The sequence below is a fragment of the Myxine glutinosa genome, chromosome 7, assembly GCF_964187855.1.
Source record: "Myxine glutinosa chromosome 7, kmMyxGlut1.1, whole genome shotgun sequence".
NCBI classification, from domain to species: Eukaryota; Metazoa; Chordata; class Myxini; order Myxiniformes; family Myxinidae; genus Myxine; species Myxine glutinosa.
This window is the reverse complement of record NC_136267.1, coordinates 70,175,635-70,203,039: the sequence shown is the minus strand read 5'-3', so window position 1 is coordinate 70,203,039 and position 27,405 is coordinate 70,175,635. Positions and strand designations below refer to the sequence as shown.

The 27,405-nt window shown below is 41.6% G+C and overlaps 1 pseudogene across 1 annotated transcript in view; it reads left to right on the top strand.

The window, feature by feature from the left end:
* LOC137415373 (mothers against decapentaplegic homolog 4-like) overlaps positions 1 to 27,405 on the top strand; it is a 136,934-nt pseudogene that overhangs the window by 76,483 nt on the left and 33,046 nt on the right. The window contains exons 6-9 of the transcript XR_013624198.1: positions 16,063 to 16,210; positions 22,123 to 22,167; positions 25,235 to 25,455; positions 25,813 to 25,922. The product of XR_013624198.1 is annotated as a mothers against decapentaplegic homolog 4-like (transcript). The remainder of the gene's footprint in view (positions 1 to 16,062; positions 16,211 to 22,122; positions 22,168 to 25,234; positions 25,456 to 25,812; positions 25,923 to 27,405) is intronic.

Sequence of the window (27,405 nt, the reverse complement as noted above, 5' to 3'; positions counted from 1 at the left end):
CCGGGACAGGGGGGTGGGGGAGGGGGAAGGGTAATGGTGGGGAAGAGGGTTGCATTGAGCTATGTTGAAGTCATTCCACCTCTCTCACCAAGAGCCATGTTGAAGATAAGCTATTGACGGACTCATCCAGTCATGTGAAAAGCAGATTTTGTACAAAATGCAGTACAGGGATTCCCCGGGTTGAAAAATAACAATCAATGAACAATCGATGAACAATCATTCGTATAAGTAGATCGATTGGCTGTTGACTCAGTGTTATAAATGGGGTTATCAGTGCATGCGTGGTGGCTACTCACCCGGTGATTTAACAAGCTCAACGTTACCCAAGCCAACCATTCAACCAACTTTAACAAGCCAACCATTCATTACCTTGTTACCCAAGCTCGTGTAACACATTACCTTAGTATGCATGGCCAGGATGGAGGTATAGTAGGTTTTAACTTTTAACCTCAGCAGCGTACTGGTGATCGTGTTTTCCTTTGTACTAGCGGCTGTTACATTGTTAGATTGTGGTGTTTCTCTTTTCTGAGTTCCAAAGCAAAATCAATGTGATAACACCCGATTTCTGAGCCATTTTTCCATGTTAACATATTTTCCAAATTACCAAGCGAAATTTTTTCTACCCTTCACACGCCGATTGCCAGCTGTTTATAAAGAATAATGTTAATGCACATCTCCTTGAAATGTCTATTGTTTAAATACAAAGTTGGTTTTTTTAATTTATTGAAATTCGCCCTAAACAAGGGTGAAAGCTACTCCAGATTTTTGGGTTATGCACAGTATGGTACTGAAAAAGCCTGGTGTTGGCTTAGCGGTTAGGGTGCTGGCTTGGGATCCTAGGATCCTGGGTTTGAATCCCGGTCGATCGCTGAATTAACGCCAGGGGGGTTGACTCAGCCTGTCATCCTTCCGAGGTCGGCAAATTGAGTACCAGTTCACTGGTAATTCCCTGTGTGTCGCAAGAAGCGACTAACAAGGTTGGCAGCAGGAAGGGCATCCGGTCATAAAACATTGCTTCAAAAAGGGGACCACGGTGCCCGAAAAGGGCCAACCCCTGCTCTGTGGGGAAAAATGGCCTCTGAAGGCAGTTCTTCTATATATCTACATACAAACAAACAGAGGGACGGAAGTGAAAACGTATCCTCCGCCCACCTTCGGTGGCAGAGGTAATAATCTATCACTAAATATAACTACTGTGTAACAGGTAAGCACGATAAATATTGAAGGTATTTTGCGTGTGTACCAACATCACCTACTGACTGATATACTAGTGGGAGTTAATTGACCCTGCTGACCTCAAACTCGTACAAAAAATGGGATCTCGTTCTGGTCGGATTTAGTAATGTAAAAATGGAGAATGGCTTTTAACCTCTCGTGTCGATTGTTACCTTGTCACTATTGCCAGAAGGGACTGCTTTTAGCAGCAATCTCGACAAAATGATGCTCTCTTGAAGTGAACAGCTATCTTGAAGCCCTCAAAGGAAGAATGTGATTTAAGGGACTGAGGAAGTTAGTTCCATAGGTGAGGAAAAGAGGAATGCATGAGTGTAGATAAGAAATGAGTCTGGATTTTGGGAATTTCACCATAAAGGGGTTAATGGCAGGGCCCATGCACCATACATAAACCTGGGGGAGGAAGGCAGGGGCAGAGTGCATAAAATGGCAGAGGGTGCAAGACCAGAAAGGAGGCAGTAGAAGACAGAGCCAATTGAACTCCCTGTAATGAGTTTCCCTGGCATCAAGCTAAGCAAGATGCGAGGTGGGGGTGTCAGTCTAGTGGGAAGATCTAAAAGTCCATGGAAGTCATGTAGATAGATAAAATTTCAGATGTGAAGATGCCCATTATGCGAATGGCTTTTGTGGCCAACTTGGGTATGTGGTCTGCCCAAGTTAGATCATGGCTGATGATTAGGCCTAAAAGTTTGAGTTACTGAAATTCTTCAAAAAGATTGTTAAAGCAGTAGATGAGAGGGTTTGCAAGACAGTTGTTTTGGAGAGACAGAGTGAGAGTGAGAGTGTGAAATTTGTCAGGGTTGAAAGACATATTCCAGGTGTTGAACCAGCTCGTGTTCATATCAAAATCTGCAGAGAGCAAATAGGCTCATTGCATATGCCTATCTGAAGGATGGTGGTTGTTATGGCACATGGTGGAGTCATCAGCAAAGCAGCTTGATAATTGTGCCATTGGGCATCAGGATTGGTTTGGGGAGTGAAGGGGGGAATCCTAATAGTATGGGCTGGCATTCAACTTGGCTGAATAACAGTTCAACTTGTCGTTATAATAATATATATATAACCACCTTTAGAGGCCATTTTTCCCCGCAAAGTGGGGGTTGGCCTTTTTCGGGAACCGTGGTTGTTGTTGTTTTTTGGTCCCCTTTTTGAAGCAATGTTTTACGGCCGGATGCCCTTCCTGCCGCCAACCCTTTTTGTCGCCTTTTACGACAAGCAGGGAAAAGTGTCGTTATTTGTCATTCAACTTGTTATTACCTCCACCACCAAAGGTGGATCAAGGTTATGTTTTCACCCCTGTCTGTTTGTTTGTGAACAAGATATCTCAAAAAGTTGTGGACGGGTTCGGCCGAAATTTGGCAGAGATGTAGCGTGTGTGACAAGGACGAAATGATTATATTTTGGGGAAGATCCGGATTCGGATCCAGCTAGTAGAATTTTTAAAGTGATTCTTCACCATTGGGAGATAAGGCCAAAAACTATATACAGCAATACCCCGGCCTACGTCATTAATTGGTTCCTGACCCTGACCAGTCGCTGACCGGTCATCCTCTGTCTTGTGAAGTCCTTCCTTGGCACAACTGAGCTCCTCACCACATACAAGGCTTTCATATGCAGCTCAATGGAATACTGTTCTCCCCTCTGGGCCGGTGCTCCTGCCTCACACCTAGCTCGGCTTCACGCTGTTGAAACCAAAGCTTTCAGAATCATTGGAATCTCCCGCGATGAAGCAAACTCCGAGGGCCTTTCACTCACTCACCGCAGGTAGGTTGGTGGTCTCTCTGTCTTCTACCGACTCCTCTCTGGCCTAGACCCCCAGCCCTGTCTGTGCTTTGTCACGCAAATACTCCTAAAGGTCGCACAAGATCTGTCAGCAACCCTCTTCTGGTGAAACTGCCAAAATCAAGACTCTCTGCTCACCTTCACTCTTTCATTCCTCCTTTCTCCCACCTCTGGAACAAACTCCCTCACCCTCTTCAATTTCACTCCTCCCCCAGGTCTTTAAAACAGCTGTTCACCAACATCCCTTATCTTCCCCCATCCAAAACCTTGATATTTTCTACCCCCGTTAATTCACCCAAGATCCACTTTTCTGAGATACCGACACCTTGCCTGGAAGTCCCAGCTGTGTCCATGTGGTTTTTACCTCTCCCACCTCCCACCCCCCTTCCCACGCGTCCTGCCCCCAAGCCTTCTTCCTCCCTCAGATCTCCCGATGTCCCTGCTCTCAAATATTGTGCTTGTGTGCTTCCCCCTCTCTCTCCCGCTCCCTTTATTATGTCTTATGTGTCCGTTTTTTTTTGTCATTGATGTTAGCTCTTGCATGAGCCTCGATCTTGTATACAAAAAAAAATACAAATGGATAGATCGGGAAAAAAGCGATGTATAACATGATATTTAAAAAAGTTATGGACCAGTTATGACTGAACTTGGTGGACGAGTTGGTTAAGTAACAAGAACAAGCCGATTAGATTTTGGTTCAGGTTCCAATCCAGATCCGGCTTATCAGTGGGATAGAAACCATAAACTGTTCAGTTCAGCCTGGAGGAGGTTTGCCCTCTACCACGTGCCATTCTAGTTTTTAAGGGGATTATATGACTGCTTTCAGGTGCAGGAATGAGATCATTATGCCTATAGTTGTCTGTCTGACCAAACAGCAATATCTGAACTTCATATTTATTTATGAGAACATTTGACCACATCTGTGAATATCCTTTCAATGCAGCAGTTCAGGATGATAACATCAATCGCAGGAATGGTCTGCATGATCTCTGAACTTAAATCCATTGCACATGGGTGAGACATTCTAGAGAGGCATTTTATGTGCACCAATTCCCCCACAGTCTCTCGATCACTTGGATATGTTCGTTTTTGAAGAATGGCGCAGAATCCAACAGCGAGAGCATGATCATCTGATTGTCAGACTCTGTCAAGAAGTCTACTAACATGTATTGGATTCAATGGTAGCCACACACATTAGTAAAGCCCTTTCTGCATGTCAATATAAGCTTGTCTGCGATAATTTGTAGACTGGCATCATTGCCAAGTTACACTCTCATTCCAGACAGCCATGTTTTTTTTTTTTGCAGAATGACTAAACTTTGACTTTCACTGCCGTCATGATTGCTTATGGATTGTACAGCACGATCTACTGGTCCTCTTTCACCAAAATACAAATTTGTTTCAACATCATACCAAAAGTACAATACAACCCTCAAACTTTTGTAACTTAATTTTTTGTAAGGAGTATTTATCGTGCCTTCAGAATGTATTCACACCCCCTGACTTTTACACATTTTGTTGTGTTGCAGCCTGAATTTAAAATGGATTAAATTGAGATTTTTTTGCCCCTGATCTACACATTTTTGCCCCATAATATAAAAGTGGAATTTTTTTTTTATTCTTACAAAATAATTAGAAATGAAAAGCTGAAATGTCGAGCCAATTAGTATTCAACCACTTTACTATGACATTGCAAATTGAGTTCAGGTGCATACAATTTCCTTTGATCATCCTTGAGATGTCTCTACAACTTGATTAGAGTCCACCTGTGACCAAGTCAATTGATTGGCCATGATTTAGAAAGAAACACACCTTTCTATATAAGGTCTATCAGTTACCAGTTCATGTCAGAATATAAACTCTACCATGAACGCCAAGGAACTGTCCATAGAAGTCCGTGATAGAATTGTGAGGAGGCATAGGCCTGGGGAAGGGTATAAGACAATTTCTAGAGTGTTGAAAGTTCCCAAGAGCACAGTGAGCTCCATCATTTGGAAGTGGAAAGAATATATAACTACGCAGACTCGTCCTAGAGCTGGCTGTCCGACCAAACTGAGCAACTGGGCAAGAAGGACCTTGGTCAGGGAGGTGACCATTAACCCAATGACCACTCTGACAGAACTACAGAGTTCATTGGCTGAGATGGGAGAACCTGCCGGAAGTGCAACAGTCTCTGCAACACTTCACAAAAAATCTAGGCTTCATGGGAGTGTGACCAGATAAAAGCCACTCCTGAGAAAAAGGCACATGACATCACCCCCGGAGTTTGCAAAAAGGCACATGAAAGACTGAGACCATGAGGCAAAATATTCTGTGGTCCCATGAGACAAAAATTGAACTATTTGGCCTGAATGCAAAGAGTCTGGCGGAAACCAAGCACAGCTCATTACCCATCTAACACCATCCCTACCGTGAAGCATGGTGGTGGCAGCATCATGCTATGGGATGCTTTTCAGCAGCAGTGACTGGGAGACTTGAAAGGATATAGGGAACAATGAATGGAGCCAAATACAGGCAAATCCTTGAGGATTTTGAGCAAATCTGCACAGAAGAATGGGAAAAACTCCACTAATCGAGATGTGCAGAGCTGATACAGGCATATCCAAAAAGACTCGAAGTTGTAATCACTGCTACAGGAACTTTTATGAAGTATTTACTCAGGGGGTTGAATACTTATGTAAATGAGATATTTCTATATTTAGTTTTTATTTGTTTTGTAAAAAATTCTTTAAAAAAAAATTCCACTTTGACATTATTGGGGTATTATGTGTAGATCAGTAACAAAAAAAAATCTCAATTATCCATTTTAAATTCAGGCTGTAACAACAAAATGTGAAAAAGTCAAGGAGTGTCAATACTTTCTGAAGGCACTGGACATATTCTGCAAATATTTATAACATTTTCTATATGGACTATATGTGTGCATCGTACATATTTTCCTCCTCTTCTATTCCATTCCTATGCATGCTTGAATACCTCTTCTCTCCTTTCCTCTTAATATTTTCCTTCTCTTCCCCAGTACTCCAACCCCATCTTTCCTCTCCTACTCTTCCTCTTCTTTCCAGTACCCAGTCCCCTCTCTCAATTCATTTCTTAACTAGACTTTCTCATTTTTATCTCCCCTCTTCCTTTTTATGTATATTCTCAAAGATAAAAGCAGGCATAATCGCATTCTTGGTTATGGTGAGACATCCAAAGCACACCAGGGAGCATATGTATGCCTGATAATATATACCCTATATCAGGGGTCAGGAACCTTTTTGACTGGGAGAGCCATAAAAGCCAAATATTTCTAAATATATTTCATTGAGAGCCATATAGTATTTTTAACGTATAATAAATTAAATATGTCTTACTTTTAATGCGACTTCTGGTGCTGCATGGTTTTGCTGATGGCCTTGTAGTCTGGTTCATACGTGGTGAGGTTGAGCTTCATGCAGGCGTTGAGGCTTCCATCAGTTAAACGTGAGCGTAGGTTGGTCTTAATGTTCCTCATATGCGAAAATGACTGCTCACATGCATATGTAGAGCCAAACATGGTCAATACGGCAATACTCACACGCTGCATTGTGTGGTATGTCACAGGAAGCTCGTTCCAAGTTTTAAGAATCAGCTGGTCTTCAGGTTGAAGATTTTTCATTTCTGTCTACTTGTGTTCCCTCACCAGCTCTGCTCGCTGTCGCGCAAGACTTTCCAACTCTCCATTAAGTGACTTGAACTTACTCATCCACATGTCTGATGCCTTCAGGTCAGCAACTTCCAGCTCAAAGTCTCCGATAGAGACCCCGGGGATGCATGTCAGGTCGATTTTGTCCACTGCACACTCATGTGGATGAGTGATGAACTTGAAAAGACCAGTGCGCGCACGAAATTCTCCAAAACGTGCTTTGAATGACTGCAGGAGATTGGACGTAAAGCCAGCTAGCTGCTGGAGATCCAGATGTTGAGTGGAGTCACTTGCTAAGCATGCATCTATAAATTGTTGCAGTCTTTCAAAGTGCAGAAGACGACCTGTTTCAATGTCCCTGAGAAAGACTTCCAGCTTGCTTTCAAATGCAAACACTGCTTGTTGAAGGGATGAGATTGTATTTCCAATACCTTGCATTTTCACATTGAGCTGGTTCAGATGGCCAGTTATGTCCACGAGATAGTGAAACTGCAGGAGCCAGTCAGTGTTGTCTAGCTCAGGATGCTTGACGCCTTTCATTTCAAGAAAAGTCCGGATTTCACTCAGGCAAGCTGCAAAACGGCTGAGCACCTTCCCCCTTGACAACCAACGCACGTTGCTGTGTAAAAGCAGACCGGGATAATGATTCCCAACTTCTTCTAACAGAGCTTTAAACTGGCGATCATTTAAAGCTCGGGCAACAATAAAGTTGACCACTCGAATGACCAGCGACATCACCTCACCAAGCTCCTGGCCACACGTCTGAGTGCAAAGCGCCTCCTGGTGCAGGATGCAATGAAAACTTAGGATGGCTCTCTTTTCATGTTCACGGAGAAGCGCTACAAATCCTTTGTTCTTCCCCAACATACAGGGTGCACCATCAGTACAGACAGAAATAAGTTTATCCATCGGTAGTTTTTTTTCTTTAGCAAACTCCATGAAAGACGTGAATAAATCCTCTCCTCTTGTTGTCCCTTTCATTGGCAAAACAGCCAAGCTTTCCTCACGCAGTGTGTCACCTGCAGCATACCTGGCAATTATACTGCACTGAGATAGATGGCTAACGTCTGTTGACTCATCTAACGCGAGAGAAAAGTATGTCCCGGCGTTTATGTCCTTAATTTGTGTTTCCTCGACTTGATTTGCCATCATGATGCTACGATCGTGCACAGTTCTTGCTGACAGGGGCATGTCTTTTATTCGTTTGATTATCTTGTCTTTATTTGGGAAGTCATCAAACAGTTCATTGGCCACGTCAAGCATGAATGTTTTGGCATACTCGCCATCTGTGAATGGCTTTCCATTCCTTACTATTGCCAAAGCACCCGCAAAGCTAGCGGAATTCCCGTCACCTTGCTTGGTCCACACACGTAGTTGCTGCTGACTCGCCTGCACTCTCCGCTGTAGCTCCTCGCATGCCCTTTTCCTGCTGTCCCCCGCTGGATATTTCGATGCAAATGAAGCATGGTGCGTATCGAAGTGCCGCTTTATATTTGACCGTTTCATCGATGCAATTTTATCATTGCATATTAGACATACCGCAGATCCTGCTCTCTCACCAAATGCAAATTCCTCTGTCCACGCAGCCTGGAATGCACGGTAATCATCGTCTTTTTTTTCTTTTCGCCATCTTTTCCGTTACAAGGGTTGAAGCGGATAAACTAGTTGGCTATCTGATAAAATTGATTTCTTCACCTTTACAATGACGCGGACATGCTCGCGAGCCATTGGTTCCCGACCCGACCCACGGGTGACCCTTGACCCGTGAAATTTATCTTCAAAACTAATTTCTGTTTACTTTAAAATGACACAGTAATATTAAGAAATATCACAAGTATTTTAAAATCAGTTCCAAACTGTTTTTTTTTTTTTTTTTTCCAACTCAAAATTGTCTGGGAGCCATATGCCGTCACCGGAAGAGCCATATATGGCTCGCGAGCCATAGGTTCCCGACCGCTGCCCTATATTATGCCTGACCATGCACACTCCAACTCTTCAGAAGCCAGCTTGATCCAACCAAGCACATCCAGCTAACAGCATTACCTCAGTAGAATGAATGCAGCAAACAGGCCCCATTGCCATCCCAACAGGTTGTTGTTCAATCCCAGCCTTGCACTAGATAACCCCAAGTTCCATGTCCAGAAATAACATTTCCACATATAAGCAGGTTACCAAGACAGCAGTTCAGTGCAGGGGTGCTGAACATAGATACAAACTATTCATATTGATGCAAGGAATGTCAGCTCTCAACGTAACTTGGTCCTTTTCTAGATATCACAACTTTAGAATGCTAACCGCAAGGATTTCTTCCTGGAGGTGGCAATATCACTTGCAGATCATCTGTGTGACAGAAACCATTCTTCCACAGGATACCATGGAGTTTGTTTGACCCTCTTTCCTTGTTTTTTCCTTGAAACACTTGAACTGACTGAACTCTCATTCTGGTGGTGGTGTTGTAGTCTATATCACGAGCCCACTTCCCTAAAGCTATTTTCCCACCCTGCGCTCTCTCTTTCTGCAGTGATGTCTTATTTCTGTGTGCGGCCTAACTGTGATCACAGTGCATGAGGCTGTCAAAGCCAACTTTGACATCAGCATATCCTCCCACAACTCTCTTATCCTAATCTGCAGCGAATTTAACTACTACCATTCCTATTGGCTTCACATCAGTCTTCAAAACACTTCCCAATATTACAACAAAATCCTTTTGTTACATTTCAGGCCTTGCCCAACCTGTTGGATTTCCAACCCACCCGTACTAGACAATTTATTTACTGGCTCTCAAGAACATTGTATCTGCCATTTTTTAGTCATTTTATCATGACATGCTACTCAGCCAAAGTTGCTACTTTCACAATGACAAACCTAGACAAACACATGGACAACTAGATTTTCATCACTTATGCAATCAGAACAATCTAACATGAAACAATCTGATTGGTGCTTGGACAACTATAACCCTATAATTTTTCAATGGCAATGCTCCATAATAATGCTCCATTTTTGTTCTTTCTCAATGCCTAACAACAGCACTACCTTTAAGTAGTAAGATTGAGTTGCCTTGATGTCTTTTAAAACATGCCCTTAAAAGGCTTCTACTGTGAAAGCAGTCAGCAGCTTGAATTATCAGATGTAGGTGCAGCTCTTAAGAACAAGACAAATGTGTGCTCAGTCAAAAACTTTCCCATTTACAGGGAAATAACACTCTTTTGGACAGAATCTCAACTCAGCATGAAGGATGTGACCTTTCCACTTCATTTGGAATTTTCCTAATGGAACAAGTTCCAATGGAAGCAGGTTTTCATTTGTTGCTGGCCTTGCTTTCAATAAGTCTGAGTTTTGTTCTCTCAGAGCTCACTAGTGGCTTTTTGAGTTTTGTTGAAAATTCGTGATTTAATTTAAATAGCTGCAGCACATTGAGACATTGAAAGGAACTATTATGCTCTGTGCCTTATGCCAAAGATGAATAATAGTTCATGAGAAGAAGGGGCCCACCTCGCTCCCCACCCACTCCCACAAATCAATGAAACGATATATACAGACTTGGCATTTAATATGGAATATTTTTTTTTTCTTGACTTGGGTTTACTTTCTGAACTCGGTATATCAATCTGGTGAGTTTCTTTTACGCTTCGGTGATTTCTTTGTTAAAATAACCTGACAAGACAACACCACCAGCGCCGATTGCAGTGGGCCAGAGAGCACCGTCAATGGCAGCCAGGACACTGGAATCACGTGATCTTCAGTGACGAGTCTAGATGTCTGGTCTATCGTCAAGATGGCCGCGTCCGAGTGCGCAGACAAGTGCATGAAGCCTACAACAAAGATTGTATAGTGCCAAGAGTCCAAGCTGGAGGTGGTGGGGTGACCGTTTGGGCTGCTTTTCATACAGGGGCAAAACTGACCTGGTTGTTCTGAATGGAAACCTGAACCAGTTCAAGTACAGGGCCATTCTGGAAGAAACATTGCTTCCATTTGCTCGTGCAGCCTTTCGAGGAAACTTTGTCTTCCAGGATGACAATGCATGGCCTCATCGTGCTCGCATGATCCAACACTTTCTAGCTGACCGTGGTGTAGAGCATATGGAGTGGCCTGCCATGTCCCCGGATATGAATCCAATAGAGAACTTGTGGACAGAATTAACGCGTCAAATCGACAACTTGGACCAGCAGCCGACCTCTGTGCGTGAATTGCAGCAGGCTATTGTCACTGCATGGCAAGCGATTCCTGTCCAAACCTTGGCAAATCTCGTGAACAGCATGCCTCAACGTGTACGTGCTCTCCTGAATGCTCGTGGGGGTTACACGAAGTACTGAACTGTAATTTTACTGTCCGTAATCCCAGTCGTAATTTAACTTTTGTTTTTGTTAAAAAATTTTTTGGCTAATGTGCAAAATAATGAAATACTTCTGGAAAACGTACAGAAGTTTAACACAGTACTGTCCGTGAATTGAGTTCAATATCGGTTTGCATCACTTTCAAGGATCAATTTATTTGCTTCGAAATGTCAAATGTGGTTTTTGTTTCTTTTAAAGGTTACATTAACAAAATCTAGAATAATTTCAAAATAATTCCAATGAACTTTTGGTTCTAAGTCAACTTGAAAAGTAAGTTCACCCCCACAAAAAAAATATTCCATATTAAATGCCAAGTCTGTATTTTAAATAGTTTCAAATGTTCTCTTTCAGAAAATGTATGTAACATGCAATAAATTGGGACTCAATATGGTTTGCGGGATGATTAAATTTGCACTTCAAGCCACTTGTTTTCAACTTTTGGAAAGAGGTACAAGTCGATAATTGAGTTGTCATAACATTTTAACTTTACATGCAATCTTTTAATGTAGCCTGGTGTTGGCTTAGCGGTTAGGGTCCCGGCTTGGGATCCTCGGATCCTGGTTTCTGAATCCCGGTCAATTGCTGAATTAACACCATCCTCAGCTTGTCATCCTTCCAAGCTCGGAAAATTGAGTACCAGTTCACTGGTAATTCCCTATGTGTCGCAAGAGGCAACTAACAGGGTTGGTGGCAGGAATGGCATCCAACCATAAACATTGCTTCAAAAAGGGGACCATAGTGACTGAAAAAGGCCAACCCCTGCTCTGCGGGGGAAAATGGCCTTCAAAGGTCTTTTTTTTTTTTTTTTCCAATCTTTTAATGTGAGGTGTCATTTTGTTCAGTACAGACTGAGGAAGCCTTTAAAGTAAACATCCACTGTCGTCAAAAGCTATGATGTCCTTGTCGACCGTCTCCAAATTTCACAAGGAATAGTGAAATGTGCACAACCTTTGCTAAAACGTTTCTGCTAATAACATAACTCAGTACATATTATTAGAAACGGCTTCAAAGCATCTACTGTAAATCATCCGTACTTTTGTCAAGTTTAAACAGCTTACATGTACCAAATTGTAACAATTATAAAAAGTTTGTTGGTTCAAATGTTATTGCAAATTTACATTATCGTTATTTCAATTGTGGCGATAAGGGCGAGAGTTCTGGTTCTCCATTGAAGGTTTTATTGATGTAATCACAACTCAGTTCAATGCCCGACATGGAGTGCCTACTCACATATGCCTGGGGGTGTGGGTGGGGGGGAGGGGGTGCATGGTAAGCGACAATAAGGGAACACAATAACAATGGGGCAACCACCTCTTATGTCTAATTTCTTCTAAGTAATGAACAAACACTCACATGAAGTACAAATGAAACATGGAAAGGACACTTGGAAGCCGTGCGAAAAACTATTCAAAGAAAGCATGTTAAAGCTCCAGCAATGTACACAAATGAAGCAAGGAAGCTGTATGTAGTGACAAATACTACAGACACTTGTGACTGACTGTGAGTGGAATAAAACTGTTGGTACTAAAGTTTTCTTGGTCCTCCACTTGACTCCATGAACCTCTCATCACTACACTGGCACGCTGGAGGGCAGCGTGAGTGTCCCGGCCTCCTTGTTGTTGTTGGAGAGGCAGACTCCTTCGGACTGTCCTGTTTAGCAGCTGAGACACCACTAGTGGGTTAATCTGATTGTCTAACAACAGCTTCTGGTGCTGTGGACAGCATAACTGACTGATAGGGCAGGACCCGCTGTATGCTTTGAGACTTCCTGCTGTGTTATGTACTCTGGCATAGGCCTGGCAGAGCCTGGCATGTCATGTGAAACATGGTGAGATGAGGTAGGTTCAAAATTGGATTCGGTCTCAAAGCTGCATCTTGGTCTCTAACAGGGCCATAGGGGGCCTCACCCACTATTGTTAACACAACAGGATAGCAGTCCTCGAACATCATATGCTTTGATACAAAGCTGTGTACTGGTAAACTTTGAGTTAGTACCATCCATTGTCATGAGAAATCCACGTCACCATATACTTGTCACTAGCTTTGCATTTGGCTCTGTCACTCTTGAGGAAGACAAGGTCACCAACACCAAAATGGGTGGTGGGCTGGTGGCAGTAGTAGAGTGGCCACGATATTTCACCCGAGTGCTTGAGGCGTCGTTCTCATTCCTGCTCATGTTCTGATTGAAAATTAACGATCTATCTGATATTAGTAACTGCTTGCCAGTGAATTGGTCCCGTTGTGTCCAGACCTCTCTAGCAGAGAGGCCATCTCTGCATTTACGTCGATTCATGTTGCTTGGATTGAGGCTCCAGTCTCTTCGGAGGCGTGCGTTTGCATCCCACCACTATCACCATGCAAATAAGGTCGAGAAGTCTGCTTCTCCAATTAAGGTTTTATTGAGGTAATCTCAACTTGGTTCAATGCTCGGTGCAGAGTGGCAATGAGTGAACACAACAGCAATGGTGGTGGAATAACGTTTTTACTTTATATACAGTCTTTTCCACTGATCGGTCATTGTGTTCTATGTAAATTGGATAGCCATTTATTATGAAGATTTACAATAATATTCCAAAGATATGACATGACATCATCACAGGGCATCTAAAATTATCACTTGGTATCGTAACGCTTGCACAAATTCACTGCTAATAATACACCTCCTCATATCACTAGAAACTGTTTACATACCTGTAACTGACAATAGTCAAGTCCAATAATTCCACTTTGCATCACAGAATACGATTACATATATTTTGAAGTGTACAAACGTTGATATGTCATGCCATAACTTCTCAGTAATTCACAAATCAGTCATTGTCGCTGATGCTACCAAAGCGACCATCATCGCCAGGAACCATCGTCATCTCTGGATTCCTCATCTTTCTCCTTTGAATTGTCATCCAACTCCTATCCTTGGTTTTCTCCAGAATTTTATTAAATTGTTTGAAATTTAATTGAACCTTGTTTGAAATTCCAACTTCTTTCCTGGAAGTCCTGGCAGTGTCCATATGTTTTATACCTCTCCCACCCCCCCCCCTTTCCCATGCCCCCCCCCCAAAGCCCTCTCCCTCCCACAGTTCTCTCGATGTCTCCATGTCTCTCGGTCCCTGCTCTCAAATGTTGTGTTTGTGTCCTTCCCCCTCTCTCCCCATCTTGTCTACCGCTCCCGATGTTATTTGTTTTATGTGTCTGTTTGTCTTTCGGTGTGATTAATGTTCGCTCTTTCACGAGCCTCGATCTTGTATACAAAAAAAAAAAAAAAAAAAAAAATCTTTTGAAGTGAGAGTATATTTCCATCACACTCTTCAGATTCAGCATATCCTCTGAGCCCCAGTATCTCCACACTCCTACTTTAACATAACACGGCAGAACTGATCCACCATGATGAAAGTTGTTGTTATTCAGTACATGATACATATAAGCTGGTGCAGCTCCAGGCATGGAGGGCCAACAAAGCCTCACAGTAAAGCGGTGTGAAATCACATGGCAGTTTCGCGACATCCAGCAATCTTCGAATTTGGAGACGGTCCCCTTTTCAGTTAACTATCTATAATTCAAATAGCTGCATGCCGTCTGTGGCATGACTTGAAGATGACATTTACACTGAAGCAGAGAACCAAAGTTCAGTCACACATTTCAATATTGCAGTGCTTGTTTATTTTAAAGGCTTCATCAGCATACACTCACCAAAATCAATCCTTGTATTAAAATATTGGATGTAAAGTTAAAACGTTAAGACCAGTAAATTATCTAAACCCCATTACAAAAGTTGAAAACTAGTAGCTTGACATGCAAGTTTCAACATCCCGGAACCCATGTTGAGTCTTGATTGATCACATGTTAACGCATTTATAAAATTGGTACATTTGAAGCATTTAAGGAGACTGCTTTGTCATCATTCTTCTCCATTCTTCCTCCTCGTGTTTCTCCTCTTGTCTCTCTGCTGTCCCCAAAATCTAATGACATTTAAGAAAGTATAGTTTCACTGATTTGTGTTGGGGAAAAGGTGGGGGTAGCCGGGGGTGCATGGTACGCCCGTTCAACTCACGGACTATAAATTGGGTTTCTAGTGTATGGTACTCGACATCATAACAATAACTAGTGTGAAATTATGTTGTAATTATTTTTTACCAGGAAATGTTGATATATTAACATTTTTGAAAATCTATTTATTAGGTATCTGCAGGAAATTGTATTGAGAGCAATGAGCAAGCCATCTAAAGGCAGAGCAGAACTAAAATAACTCTCAGACAAAATCATAAGGTCGAGACTGAACTCCGACATAGGATAGCTCATTTTGATGGTTATTGTTTCCATCTGAACTACTGCCTGATGAATAAAAGAACCAAAGTTACACCACATATCATTTGAATAATCATTGGAATATCCTGTGATTAATGTGAGTCTCGCAGAGAGGTTGGGCGGCCATCGCACTCAACCCTTTCCTTGCTCTGCCCCCACACCACTACACACCTCCAGATTTTTGCAGGGTGCATACGGTCTGCCAGTAACCTATACCTTTGGTGAAACTCCCAAAATCCAGGCTCTTTTCTATTTCTTGTGGAACCAATGTCCTCAGTCTGTTCAATCCCAATCTTGCCTCCAGGGCTTCAAGATAGCTAGGTGTTCACCATCAGCTCAGGTCACTCCCCATTCATACTTATTAGCTTTTTGCTGGCCTTGCTTTCCTAAGCACACCCGTTACCTTTTTCTTATATTACCTTCATGAACCCTTCCTAAACACACCCATTCCTTTTCATCTTATTGTGATTTTTCCCATCTCCCTCACCCTATTTTTTGTCTTCTGCTCCATTTCTGTTTTCCCTTCCTCTTCTTACTGTGTTTGAGCTGGTATTCATCTTCAACCCATGCACGTTCCTCCCTTTCCCCTTGGTCGGTCTCATTCTTCCCCATATCCATTCTTTCTCCTCATGTTTCTCCTCTTGTCTCTCTGCCCTGCTGTTGGTATGTCCCCTCCGCAACCATCTTTCAGCTATATTCTCCTTGTTCTGCAATGTTTTGATCTGTTCTGTGTTCTAGCTCTTCCATGAGGCTCGAGTCTTGATAAGAAAAAACAAGACAGATAGTCTAACAATGGCATCGCCAGGCTTGGACCTGCTGAGTGAAGGATCTACATGTGTCATGTCATGTCAATCCCTGTCATGTGACCAGATCCTCAGCTCTGATGGTGGGCATTTGTGAGGCATACATACATCGGAAGGACAGACAAACGCTGTTCCAGACAGCATTGCTCTACGGGCTAGGCCGTAAAAATATGGCTGCCGAACCATGTGACACGTGAACCATGACATAATCATTTTTTTCTGCACCAATTTATCCCTAGATCACGCTCAATAAATTTCATACTGATTGGATCAAGCGTTTTACTTGATCGATCGTTCACCAACGATCAATCGCAACAATGTAAATGTCGAACTCCGCACAAACAGACAGACAAACAGACAGACAGACAGACAGATGAAAAATCGGTCAGAGACTGAGCACTTGCCGGAATGTACTTTTTTATCGGCCATTTTGGATTTTCCCGGGTACCGCACAAACGGCTGCACCTATCACAACCTGACGAATGAAAACACAGTTAAAAATAATGACCTCGGACAAAGACCTTTTTTAAGGACATGGGTTGAATCCCTGCTTGAGAGAATGCCAACCCACTCCCCGCCATCACGGTCGTCTCTCCAACTCATCCAAAGCCTTCAACCACACATATTAACACGCTCCTCCCCCTTCATTCCCGTTCTTCAAAGCAAAACGGTAAAAATTGTTATATCGCCATTATATATTATTAGCAACGGTACCCGCCCTAAGGGCGGGGCTTCAATTGGGAGGCGCAAATGATTATTTAAACGATTTATATAAACAGATGGTGAGGGGGCTTGAAGCCAGATTTTAATCTTACAGCCGCCATGTTGGTGCTCGCCGTCACTGCGATGCGAAGCGAAAGACACCTTTGAGCTGTCACATTCACAATCGCGATGTCGTATGTACTCCCGATACGTGTATCCTTCATTGTAAAAACTACCAAGTCAACAGTTAAAAGGATTTTGAGCCAATAGGTGTTATGGCCTTGGCAAGATCGATGGAGACAGCGATCTGTTAGCTTATACACTGCCCAAATAGCTATGTGGAATTCTCTCATGTAGAGATTAAACCCACGTCGTTTGAACTTTGGCAGAGGTCATTATTTACTTTTAATGAAGTTTATATACGAATCAAAAAGAAGACAATGGTTTTGGGTCGTCCTTTCTGCATATCTCGTGGGATTGTGAGTTTGAGAGACGACCGTGATGGCGGGTACCGTTGCTAGTTATCAAAAAACGATAAGCACGTTTTGGTTGACCTTGAGCTTGACCTTGGCCTAGAGAGTTAAAATTGGGCACAGTCTATTCCAGGGCAAGGCAAATATGTGTGTAAAGTATGGCGATTCTACGTGCAACGATGTAGACATAGTACTGCACACAAACAGACAGACAAACATACAGACAGACAGACAGACAGACAGACAGACAAACCAACCAACCAACATACTTGCCGGAATCTATTCTGGCAAGTAATAAGAAACACAACCGACCAATATACTTGAAAATTCTTCGATGTTGCAAGTAACAAACAGATGAAAAATCACTCGTAGAGCAACACTTGGCAAAATATAACAAAGTAGAATGGCACTCAGTAGAGCATCCTTTTGACCTCAAAAATAATTCGTGGTTGAATTCAGTGACCTGATATGCAAATCGTTTTCACATTTTCAGTTAATCAGATGAAAATTGACATTTTTAGAAATTCGGCCATGTTGACCTTTTGGCCTATGTTGACCTCAAAAATAGTTTGGGGTTGAATTCAGTAAGCTGATATGAATTTCCTTTTCAAATTTCAAGTCAATCAGATGAAAATTGAGCATTTTAGAAATTTGAAAGATTTGTTGACCTTTGGCCATGTTGATCTTTTGGCCTATGTTGACCTCAAAAATAGTTGGTGGTTGATTTCAGTAAGCTGATATGAAAATCCTATTCAAATTTCAAGTCAATCGGATGAAAATTGAGGATTTTAGAAATTTGAAGAAAGTGGTTGACATTTGGCCTATGTTGACCTTTTGACCTTTTGACCTGAAAAATAAATCGGATTCTGTCAGACCACTAACTCCAAGTTTCGTGAAGATCAGTTTAAAATTGCGACGTATAGGCAAGTATAAGTGAGCGGATAGAGAAACAAACACACAAACACAAAATGGAGTGATCAACATACTGTACTTGTCCAAATATATTTTTTTTCTCAAGTAACAAACAGACAGACAGGGGTGAAAACATAACCTCCATCCATCTTCGGAGGCAATATTTTTTTTTTTTTCTTATGGCGATCAACAAGCGTGTAGTATTTATATACACATATAAGAGCTATACAGGACAGGGTGCGAAGTCAACAATCCAGAAAAGAGGTGAAAGGGAATAGGTGGCTATATAAATTAACCGACACATTACAATGTGTGAACCGGAGTGGAGTCTTGAGTTCAATGCTTGAGCCTGATATTTTAAGTGTTTTAAGTGCAACAGAGAACTCCACAATTAACAGGGTATTCCATTGGGTACTTCACAGTGTGCTGTGGTATTAATATCATCATCAATGTACCATACTCTGCCAAAGCAGTCTCTTGGCAAGTGTGATGTTGGATGATTTGCCTTTTCCTTTGCAGCTGTTGGTAAGGGAAATAATTTGGTACTTGTTCAGGGTGCTGGCAATAGCACTTCTAATCATTGAAAATACATTGTGGGATGTTTAACGTCCACCAACGACCAGTGCTAATGGAAAGGTCCTCCAAATGAATGAGGGAGCACGCATTAATACCTTGCCATTCATTCATGCGAAACACCAAGATGACAGTTTATAGTTTGGCCGGTATTAAAACCCAGGCTAGACAGCTCAGAGGTGAGTGCACATACATCTATGCTGTGCTGACAACCCAAGGCATTACTATAGCACTGTGTTGTTACAAATAGGGGAAGAGGTACAGTTGGTGTGATATATTTGCCAATGGACATTGAAACTTACATCCTTTCTCATATTCTTCTTCTAATGAGAAATGCAGAGCATTGTGATCTGTATATGACTTAGGTGAGTTGGCCTGCTATATGTATGGGAGGGGGGGGGGGGGTAAAACATAGGTGGTGATGGGGAGGAGGGAGGATTAAATTCAACTGAAATTTGTGAAGAATCCAGATAGAGGAACAATAGTAGAAGGGGTAAATAAAAATAAATGAACTTTTGTTTACTACTTTACCCTCCAGCCACTCTCCTTACTTTTCTAAGTACCCCTTCCTTTAACCTGCCCCCTATAATTTTGATGAGAGGTTACCAATTCCATACTGAACTTACCCTAATGTAGTAATATAAGAGATCTTTCACACAAATTACATCAATTAGTTTTCTTTTGTTGATTTGGCTTCATGTAAACTTCAATGTAAAAGTCATTTTATTACTGTTGGTGTGAAGGTGGCTTTATATCCGATCATGACTTATACTGTATGTGTATATATATATATATATATATATGTATATATATATATGTATATATATATATGTATATATATATATGTATATATATATATGTATATATATATATGTATATATATATATGTATATATATATATGTATATATATATATGTATATATATATATGTATATATATATATGTATATATATATATGTATATATATATATGTATATATATATATGTATATATATATATGTATATATATATATGTATATATATATATATATATATATATATATATATATATAGTAATACCCCGGCCTATGTCATTAATTGGTTCCATAAGCCGTGACGTAACTCGGTTTTTGACGTAAACCGGGCGTAATGCCTTTTAGCTCTTTCACGAGCCTCGATCTTGTATACAAAAAAAAAAAAAAAAAAGCCTTAAAAATGCCTGAAAATTAAGACAAACACCCTAAAACTAGAGTAAATAACTCGCGAAAGTATATAACTATCGCTAAACCTTAAAGAACACTAAAAACACGTTTTAGTCATATTTTTTAATGAGTAATGAGCACAATTAATAAATGAATTTGTAAAGAATAATAAATAAAATTAATAAGATTATGTTATTCACCTTAAACATGGCGTCTCTTCTGAACACAAACACACATTTTAGCAGTTTTAGCCGGTGGCACGTTTTCAGTGACGTATGCGAGAATACGTTCCCTATCATGAATGATGGTCGATACCGTCGACCGTGGCAGCCCTAAGGCATAGACCTTATCGCGAATCGGTAAATATCAACAGAGGGCGCTCCACCGCAAAGCATGATGGGATCGAAAAGGGGGCAAAGGTAAACACGAACCCAGAAGAGGAAGCGTCTGTCTACGATCGACGCTGTGTTTACGGAAAGGAAGATGGCTAATGTGAAAGAATTTCAGCGTTTTTTGGCATTAACATCCAGTGATTTAAAGAAATATTTGAGGGAAAGGGGGGTTCCCATTGGAGAAGAGAAACAACCTGCTTATGCAAGAACAGTTCATGAATGTTTAAACCTCGATCGGCCATACAAATATCGCCGGGCTGGAACTTGTCTACAATGTTCGTCATATTTACAATTTTTTTGTCCGACGTGTTTCCTCCTGTAGGTTTGGAAATGTATGAAATTGTTCCGCTAGGTGTAATACCAACAAGGCACTTGAGAGTAGGTCTTGACTTATATGGCTGTACACTTGCGAACAAAACTTGGGAGACGGTGCTTTGTCCTAATCCAAAGCGAAATACGAGGTCCTCGTCGCGAAGATTAAGCCGAAGCTTCATGAGTGTCATGAGTAGTTGATCCTCTAAAGATTGAGATCGCTTAACTCCGAGTTTTGTCGTATTGTTTATTTGCCAGGTCTTGTCTTCCATTGATAATTTCCCCTTATAATAATGAAGGTTCTGTGCATGAGGGGATACTTCTGCTAATAACCACTTAAACAGGTCATAACTAGGTAAACCTGCATAAAGTTTCACAAGTTCATCACAGTTTGCTATGTCCGAAACAGTAAGCTTCTTGTTACATACTGCAATGGCGGCTTTCAGTTTTGCGACGGTGTCCTTGGCTTGCAAATACTGGCTCATGAGCTGATCACAGTTCACAGTTAATTTGTCACAGTAAAAAAGTCCTAAAAGTAGTTTAAAGTGGTAAGGATCACATAGTGTGTCAATGTAAACAAGCAGTCGGTCAAAGTGACAGCGACAGCCGGCGGCGCTATTGCCCCTTTCCGATCCCATGATGCATTGCGGTTCCGATTCGTGATAAGGTCTATGCGCTATCACCGACACTTTTTCACCTTTTTCATACCTTTTAATCAGATTTAACTTATCTTCCATCGTAACCACATTATGCTTGGAAACACTAGCACTATCCTTCTTAGGACCCATGGCTAACACAGACACAGTGAAGGAATACTGTACGTCGCCTCTGTTTTGAATGAGAACCAGCAGTTGCTGAACCAGCAACGACCCTAAACATACCAGTAAATCCACCAAGGAATGGCTGAAAATAAAGAAATGGAGGGTTCTGGAATGGCCAAGTCAAAGCCCGGATCTAAATCCCATCGAGATGTTGTGGGGGGATTTGAAACGAGCTGTGCATGCAAGAAACCCCTCAATCATCGCACAGCTGAAAGAATTCCGCATGGAGGAGTGGGCAAAAATTTCTCCCAGTCGATGTCAGAGACTGGTAGACAGTTATAAGAAACGCCTACTTGAGGTTGCTTCTGCCAAAGGGGGCAATACCACCTATTAGAGCCAAGGGTGTACTTACTTTTTCCACATGCGAAATTTGCATTTATATTTATTTAAATTATACAATGGACTACAAAATGTAAATGTTTCATGATATTTGTTATATTATATCACCTTTATCTATCAATATTGTTGAAATGAAGATCAAATAGCTGTATGATGAAATATGTTGAAAAAGTCAAAACTTTACATGGGGTGTACTTACTTTTTCACGTGACTGTATGTATATATATATTGTGTATATATTCTTATAAACACGATATACAGTACTGTTTCTTATCCCTGTATTTCACCAGGGCAGACGCAGCCCAGCGAGATGATATACCAAACCCCTGTTTCTGGTAAGTGTCATTTATAAACATGTTATTTAAAAAAATTTTGCCATCTAATTTCTAAGCTTTGTGCTCCTCACACAATTATCATGAATTAAGTGCAGCATTTAATCACCCAGGATAACTGATTTAAGTAATATAACTACTATATTTGAAACTTGTACTTTCGATTCGACCGGTCCTTTAAATAAAATTTTGGGGTTGGCTGACAAAGTCTCCCATCTGAATTAATTGCTCAGGTCTTAATGAGGTGAGGACCTCTCATGCGCTGAGGAGTCCACGTTTGAATTAACTCCATAAGCAAGTGTTTATTCATTGTCTTCTTGGGGCATCCATCACTCCAGTATTGGGTGTTTTTTTACGAATATTTGCCCTCATGTCTTAGCACATACTTGTGTTGATGCAACACGTGCTGGAAAGGTGTTTCTGGGAGTTGTTTCTTCAGCAGCTCATATTTAATGCATTATATTTAGGTGGAGGATAGTTTGAAACACAATTCAACCAACGTTGTTTTAGATTTCAGAAGGACATTTTATTAAGTAGTACGCTGACATATTGTTGCCTCAGCTCTGCTAGACATATGAGTATGTATGAAAAATGTATTTGGATGCATTCAAAGTACTGACATATCTTCCACTGTAGTGTAGAATTAATTTATATGCTCTGTTTATGACTTTGTGCAGGTCTGTCAATAATTTGCGATTTTTTGGGTAACGCAGAACCATAGGATTGAAACAGCTAACGGTATAAATGGGATTAGGGAACTGATTTGCAAATTGCTTATAACAGAGATAGTTAGAACATCTTGTGTTTGATTAAAATATGAATTTTAGTATAGGAATGGTATTGCCTCATAATGATATAAATTCCCAAATTCTATAATATCTGAATTAAAAACTGAACATTATTATGCAAACTGTTGATCTTCTGAAGATCATCATTGTTTACAAGAACAAAGCAAACCTTTTGAAGGTGTGGAACATTACACTATAAACTAGAACGACACTCGGTAGAGTGCATACCTCCACCACGATCCTGCTGATAGGCCGAAACTGGATCCGGAATTTAACCAAAATCTAATCGCCTTGTTGTTGTCACATACCCAACTCAACCACCAAGTTTTGTCATAATCTGTCCACAACCTTTTTAAATATCATGGTAAGTGTCGTTTTTGGCTCCACTCTCAATAGTGAAGAATCACTTGTATATATTTTTAAATTCTTGGGATCCAGATGCAGATCTTCACCAAAATTGAATAAAGTGGTCCTTGTCCCACACCGAATTTGTCCACAATGTTTTGTCCGAATCCGTCAATAATTTTTGCAATGTCATGCTATATACCGTTTTTGGCCCTAACTCTTAATGAAGACAGAATCACTTGAAATTATTGGATCTGGATCTTCATAAAAATGGAATCAATTCGTCCTCGTCATACACCCAAACCTGTCCACGAAGTTTTATCCAAATCTGTCCATACCGTTTTGAGATATCCTGCTATATATCGTTTTTGGCCTTATCTCTCAATGGTGAAGAAGCACTGAACAAGACCGATAGGCCAACAGCGGCGTAGCCAGGCTTGTTTAATACTTTAGTTGAAGAGGATAGTATGACCTGGGTGGGGATACCAGTTAGCAGTTAACAAATAATGTAAGTATTAAAATTTTTGACTTCAGGCATGGACAGCCGGTTCGTGAATGACTTGGGTAAAAAAAAAATCAGTGAATGGCAAATGATGAACCAATAAATTCCACATTCCTGTGCCACCTTCAGTCAAACGTCAGGCATGGACAGCACGTTCTCTAGATTTTCATTCCAAACAGCATCATTCATCAGTCCAATCACAAATTAATACTATGGTATTGACATATCAAAATATAATGTTGAATCACGATTGTATTAATATATCAAAATATAATGTTAAATCACGATTGTATTAATATATCAAAATATAATGTTAAATCACGATTGTATTGAGATATCAAACTAGCGAACCATCATCATCTGTTCACTTCCGGAGTCGGCAGCAAGGTTCATGTTGATCGTATTTCAAAATCATAATTTTATTGAGGAATTTCTGAAACCTCCTACCTACCTTACGACACCCGCCTGGACCCCAAAACGTTCCACAGAAGGTCATTATATTTCCTTTTAGTAAAATATGTAACAGTAATGGTTACTAAATGTGTCCCCCTGTCATGTGACCAGATCCTCAGCTCTGATTGGTGAACGTTTGTGGGGACATACAGACAGACAAACGCTGCTCTCGAGAGCATTGCCTATCGGCTACACTGTAAAAAATATATAGTATCCGGATTTGGATCTTCACCAAAATCTAATCAATTTGTCTTTGTCACACACCTAACCTGTCCACAAAATATTGGCCAAATCCAAATGAAAATTTATAAAATCCTTAGAAAATTTATGCACAGCTTATTATAACACTTTTGAACTCCGATTTCTATTGAAGTCAATTATAGGTACATTTTCAGCAACTTATGATATAATTAGCATTAAACGTAATGTTTAGAGGAACATTTCTCAATTAGAGTATAGTGGCTTAGACCCCCTTTACACAGGGCTGCGACCTTTATGCCACCTTTGAACGACCAAAAAATGGCCAGGACGCTCAATGGTCGCCTAAACCCAGAAAATCCTGTTTCTATGTAACTGCTCCAGCGATCCTTGTGCCTCCCTTGAACCACCAAAAATGCAATTTTCGGGCATTTTCATGGCGATCTACGAGCGACCTGTGCGTCCACTGCGCCACCTGCCTGCATCCCCTGTGCAACCTACGGCAACCAACGCGATTAGAAGCTACATAGGCGACCCCTGAGCAATGTTTGGGCAACCATTGAGCCTCCTCTGTGCCATCATCTGCGACCAACGGCAACTAACGGCGACCACTCAGCCATGCTTCTGCCTCCTAGGCGACCCTTGAGCATTGTTTGGGCGACCCCTGGCGACTGCTGGGCAACCTGGAGTGCCTGGGTATATATATGCCCTGATTCTGGCGCTTTCCATCAGTTTCATCCTAGCTGCCAAAGCTGCCTTTTCCTTACTTTTCCTCTTCTTACAGGAGGGTTGTCGGGCACTTGTGGCCTGTTGATCACCATCACCTTGGCCATCAACATGGGTATCTTCATCCCCTTCACCTTGGTCTTGAGGACCTTTATTCTCTTGACGTTGGGCAGCATGCGCTCCACCATCAGGCCCACCACCCTGGCCAGCAGGGACTTCTTCTTGGCGATCACCATGGCCAGCAGGACCTTCTTCTTCAGTAGTCCTGGCACCTCTGCGGTCCTTTGCCCTTGGTCTTGTGCACTTCTCGGGAGGCATGATGTCTTGTGCCTGTTGAGTCTGGAGACTTTATTGAGTCGAGTTGTTCACCATTCACTGCAAACACAATGAACCACTGCAGGTACCCGCCCTCTATTTATAGGCAGGCTGAGGAGGCACTACAGGTGGCTCAAAGGAGTCAGAAGGGAGGCAAAAGCTTTGCCATGGTGGCTCAAGGGTTGCCGTGGTCGCCGAATGGAGGCACAGCGGTCGCCACAGTCATCGTTCAATGCACGCTATTGGTCGCCCAAAGGAGGCACAAGGGAGGCACAAGGGAGGCAGAAGCATCGCCCAGATTGACAGGAAAATTTGCAGCAGAATGCATTTATTACCTGGCGACCATTGGGCGACCACTGTGCCTCCATTCTGCAACCACGGCAATGCTTGTGCCTCCCTTCTGCCTCCTTTGAGCCACCTTTGAGCAACCAACCTCCTCGGCGACCTTTGTGCGACTGTTTTGAACATGTTCAAAAATTTACGGCGATCATGGCGTCCATGGCGATGTCTGACCCTCCTGTGTACCACCTTTGAACGACCTAGGCAACCATTCTGTCTCCTTTGAGCCTCCAACGGCGACCTGGCAAATGTTATGGTCGCACAAGGGAGGCACAAAGGTCGCCATCCTGTGTAAAGGCCCCCTAAGTGGTGAAGAGAATGGACATTGGACATGGACAATCACACATTGTTGTGGTTGATTTTTAACGCACTCAGGAGAACTTCCGACGGGGAAACGTAATGCTACTGATGAAAAAGGCAGGCCGTGCTATTCAGAGTCCCCTGGAACTGAAAATAAAGTGATCCGGTTTATCACTGATAACTTTAGTTTAGTTGTATTTACATATCAGAAAATACTTAAAATTCCATCACTTTGCCAATTTTACATCTTTGACAAATTTCTGAAAATTATAAAAATTATAGAGATGGCGGCAAATTTTGCAGTCATTTTTGAAGACAGGATCTCAGGCATGATTACAAAATCACAAATACCTAAGCTGTAAACTTCTTCTGCCACCACATGAATGTCATGAATACTTCTGCCACCACAACAACAACAACAACAACAGGCATTTTAAGGCCATTTTCCCTGCAAGAGCGGGGGTTAGCCTTGCGGTCCCCATGACAATGTTCTCCATTTTGCCCTATTTTCTGCATCTCCCTTGTTAACCCCCTTGCCCGCATTTATTCTTCGACCATCTTTTGCCAAGTCTTTCTCGGTCTTCCCCGTCCTCTACGTCCTTCTACATTCATTCCCATCACTCTTTTCAACCAGTCACTTTCATCCTTCCTCAACACATGACCAAACCATCTCAACCTGTTTCTCTTCACAGCTTCCATCACAGGCTCTATTCCCATCATCTTTTGCAATTTATCATTTGTCTTCCTCTCTCTCAACGATACTCCACACATCCACCGAACCATTCGCATTTCCACCCTTTCCAGCCTTCGTTGCTGCTCTACGTTCATTACCCATGTCTCACTCCCATAAATCATCACACTTCTCACACAGCAGCATACACCTTTCCCTTCAGCTTCAATGACACTCCCCTCCTCGTCAGCATGCCACTCAGTTCCCGAAACTTCTTCCATGCACTTCTGCCACCGAAGGTGGAAAAAGGTTGTGTTTCCACTCCTGTCTGTCTGTCTGTGAACATGATGTCTCCAAAAGTTGTGGACTGATCCAGATCCGGATATGGGAATTTTTAAAGTGATTCTTCACCACTGAGCGGAGGATTAAACCGATATATACAGTCGTGGCCAAAAATATTGGCACCCTTATACTTTTTTCAAATAACTCACAATTTTCTCCAAGAATATGTTGAAATTGACAAAAGTATTTGGTCTCCACAATTCTTTATTTCACTGTTAATATGACAGAACCTTTGTTTTTGATTCAGAATTTAATATATCCTT